General features: G+C 41.9%; 1 pseudogene; it reads right to left on the bottom strand.

Moving 5' to 3' along the window:
* Nucleotides 1–3,379: 3,379 nt before the first annotated feature.
* Nucleotides 3,380–3,498, bottom strand: LOC112478230 (annotated as a pseudogene).
* Nucleotides 3,499–4,340: the final 842 nt, after the last annotated feature.

Below are 4,340 nucleotides of genomic sequence, written 5' to 3'. Positions count from 1 at the left end.
GCCGACCATATGTAAGGACACAAGGCTTTATGACTTATTGTCGGTAAGATTTATGGAGATGATATATGATCGGCAATCTTTCATCTTTTCATCTCCGGAGCAAACAGGGCGAGGCGCAGACCCCCGAGTGGAGCCGCAGGACCCCAACCCGGGGCTCCCAACAAACTCAGCCCCGGCTGGGCAGCGCCGCCTCCCCCTCAATAAAGGAACAGCCTGTGGTAACGGCAGCAACCATTTATTTGATTAAAATGGGCTACTCTGGAGCTATTTTGCGGTATGTTAATGAGTGCTATATCATAGACATTTATTAAATTAGATTTCATAAATGTCAGCCGTGTTTGCACAGGAAATGCACCAGTCTAAATGCGGACCGAACGCGGAATTAATTTCCCCCCTCCGGAGAAGGAGGACTCCTGCCCGGGCGAAGGTGTGCCGGGGAGGTGAGGACCCCGCGCCCGCTCAGATGTTTAATATGAGCCCTGGTCAAACACAGCACTTCTGGCTCGCGGCCGCCTCCCGCCTCCCGCCTCCCGAAGAGGGAGTATTCTAGGAGGCCGAAAGGAAGGAAATAACAGAACTCAACACTTCCTTGAAACAAGCCTTCAGCTTTCGGTGTCACAATATTTCACCTTTCCCTTACATTAGAATCAGCACAAATACGCAGAGTTCGAGAAAACAGGACACAAGAGGAAATGGAGATTTGTGGCGAGAAGCATCCTGGTTTTGGAGATCAGTGGTTCCCTGGCATCAGTTAAGGCGATGTCCTCATCGGCTTTGGTGTATTCGGACAGATTGAAAAAGGGAGTTTATTGTTGAACCCATTTGAGACTTCCTGATGTAGACACCCTGCGCCTGTCCAGTATTCTCCACTTCTTATCCTCCACGTCTGCTCTGGAAGAGCTAGATCTGGCAGGTTCTCTTTAAAGAAACAAATAGGCAAAGGAAGAACAGCCCCATTGAAATGAATTTCTGGAGCCAGGGAGATTGTCATGGCAGATGCTGTAATTCAGAGAAAAACCTAGATCGAGCCCACCTCACTCTCAGGAAGAAATCAGCTTCGAATAACTACTCAGGGGTGAAGAAGGCTCAGAGTGACCATCTGAGCAAGCATTGCTCTTTCATGCATCACCATTACCCACAAATTGACGAACCAGTCCTAGTTTGCAAACTTTGTTTTCTTTCCTCATTCATAATCTAAGGCGTTTTAAAACTGCTGCAAAAAATGTTTCTCACTCACACTTTTAAAGGACAGCCATGGAGTAGACAGTGAATTCGAAGAATTTTTTTAGAATGTAACGTGATTTTTTTTTATCCCATTCTTCTGCATCTTCTACAAGAAAAAATATATTGCAAAAGTGACCATGGCTGGCACTTACAGAACTGCACTAATCTAATCACATGCCTATGGATTTGGAAGACGAGGTAATATTCTGTGTTCATTCTGACAGAGGCACTTGGAGAAAAGAAAATCGATATGATCAATCCTTCGTCAGTGCAGTTTATAGATGTACATCAATGTTCTTGGATGCCGAGCAAAGTGTGTATCACTTTATATGTAGTTTGCTGTCGCGAGCCACCCCCCTCCCCCCCACCCCTGCAAGGGACAGGGTACCCGCTTTGGGCAACAGCAGCCGCAAATGAAAAAATATGAATAGAAATACATTTCTGATCACGGTGATGAGATGCCTAAACACCCTCCCCACTCAAAGAACATGGGAAGATGGATTTTCTTGGCTTTTTTTCGGATTGGAAGACACAAACCTCTGACGACAAAATCCTGGACCATGCTGGAGAAAAGGGAAGGAAAAGTTAGCAAATGTGGCGAAGTGAAGTCTGAAGAACAGCACGGTCAAGTCAAGTCACTGTGTCCGTATGTTTAGGACAGAGAATTCTCCAGGAAAAGCAAGCCTGGGCTGATGTGCTGTTTTGTTCTGCTTTGTTTTATTTTCATGACTACTCATTTTGAAATCTTGTTCAGCATATTTTGTAGCTGCTAAGAGTTAGCTTAAAAGAAGAAGTCATTTCACCAAAGTGAAGTGGCCTTTGCTTTCCACATGGGCCAATCTTTTTTCTTCTGTTTCTGTTAGTGTTCCAGTGGAATGAAATTCAAAGAAAGCAGGCACACATTCGATATGCACAAGTCTCTTCTGAGCAGTTCTAGAAATTCTAGAGTCTTGGGTTAAAACGGCAGCCCTGATTCGATTCCTGCCTCTACTACCTCCTACTCCTTAGAACTCAAACCGGTCAAGTAGACTTAATGAGCCTTGTCTCCTCTTTCAATTGAGGATCCGCTTCCTTCCTGAGCTTTTGGAGTATAGGAGAGATTAAGCACCTGGGCCTGGTACACACTTAGGGCTCAATCCATCTTAGCTTTATTCATATTTCTATCACTTTCAGCATACTTAGCTTTTGAATGAATATGATTTAAGAGTCATTCACTCATTTGTTCGTTTACTCATTCAATAAATGATTATTGAAGACCTGTTATATTCTAGAGACTATTGTAGGCAGTAGGGATATAATAGGAAACACCTGAGGTTAGGTCCCTGTCTCACAGAGAGACAGATAATAGTCAGCTAATCAAATAAATAAGATAACTTCAGATATGGAGAACATAAGATAACTAGAGTGATCAAGTGCCTGGAAAGGGAAACCAAATAAATAAGGTGGCTTATTTAGAACACAGCAAAGGACACTGTGAGGAGCTGACATTTACACTGAAAAACAAGAAGCGGGCAGCCAGATAAAGAACAGGAGGAAGAATATCCTAGGGTAGGGTTGACAAGTAAAAACCAGAACCTCCAGTTAGATTTGAATTTCAGATAAACAACGATTTTTAGTGTAACTATGTCCCAAATGTTACAAAGGATGTACTTAATACTAAGGGTTATCAATGGTTTACCTGAAATTCAAGTTATCTATGCAGTCTGTATTTTGTTAGCTAACTCTCATGAGTCTATTATAGGGGTTCGGATAGCGAGGATAGAAGTGCTGAAGTAAGAATGAACTTGGCTTGCTTGGGGATCAGAAAGAAGGTCAGCATGTCCAAGGAATAGGAAATGTGGTTTCTGAGAGGAAGTCGGGGCCCGCCACAAAGGCTTTGGGGGCTCTGGTGAGGAGTTTAGGCAAACCAAACATCATGACTTGTGCGTCCAATCCAGGGAATTATCTAGACAATGAGTGGCAGCAGAACCAGAGGTTGGCTGACTACAACCGATGGGTCATATTTGACCTGCCACTTGTTATTTATGTATGTATGTATGTATGTATGTATGTATGTATGTATGTATTTATAGGCGAGGTGACCCTTGGTTGACCTTACAAATTGCAAGGACCTTGTCATCTTACAATCCCTTATTTATTTATTTATTTATGTTTCCGCCTATAGCACCTGGTCTTCCTAGGTGGTCTCCCATCCAAGTACTAACCAGGCCCGAACCTGCTTAGCTTCCAAGATCAGATGGGATTGGGCTTGTTCAGGGTAGCATGGCCATAGACTTGCCACTTGTTTTTTGTAAATAAAGTTTTGTTGAAACAGAGCCACACATTTATTTATATAACATCTACAGCTACTTTCCTACTACAATAGCAGAGTGGAGAAATTGCAATGAAGACCATAAATCCCACACAACCTAATATATTTACTATCTGGTCCTTTACAAAAAGTATGCTGACTCCTGAATCATGTCATGTGTCAGGAATCAAAATGCAGTAACTCCTAGGAACCAGCAATCTAGCTGTGTTGAGTTTTTATTTCCTGGTCCAATTTAGGCTTCTATTCTTTGATTCTTATTAACCAGAAATTAAATTTATAGGTATTTTAAAACAGTCATGTCTTCAGGTTCTCGAGTCTGGTACTAAAATGGACAGAAAACTAATTTGATTCCATCATGCGGTTGCTAAGATGATTAAGATTCATTAGCTGGCTACAACACAATCATAAATGAAGACATTTCTTATTTCATAGATTTTTCCCATTAAGACTATTACTTTCTCTGCTAAGAGGTGCAGACAAGACATCAATATGTGCTGTTAAGTATTTATAATTTACACAAACTACATGGGGGCAAAGCAGGGCTCACGTAGAATTGCCTGGTTGAAGGTCAGCTATGAAAGGAAAGGGGCAACATTTGTAATGCTCTGCTCCTCTTAAGGAAAATAAAATAATAATGCTCTTCTGAGACACTGAAATAGAATGCTTTTAAAAGTCAATGTCAGAAAGCAGAAACAAGGCAGCAATATGGAGTCAACAGATCATAGTTAGAACGCACAGTCTCCTGTGTGACAATTTAAGTAAAGTTTGGTAACCTAAACCTGAGTTTCTTTCACAGGATAAAGGA

Source organism: Pteropus alecto, unplaced genomic scaffold (assembly GCF_000325575.1).
Source record: "Pteropus alecto unplaced genomic scaffold, ASM32557v1 scaffold42, whole genome shotgun sequence".
Classification (NCBI taxonomy): Eukaryota; Metazoa; Chordata; class Mammalia; order Chiroptera; family Pteropodidae; genus Pteropus; species Pteropus alecto.
The sequence above is the reverse complement of the archived record's forward strand: the minus strand, read 5'-3'. Positions and strand labels throughout refer to the sequence as shown.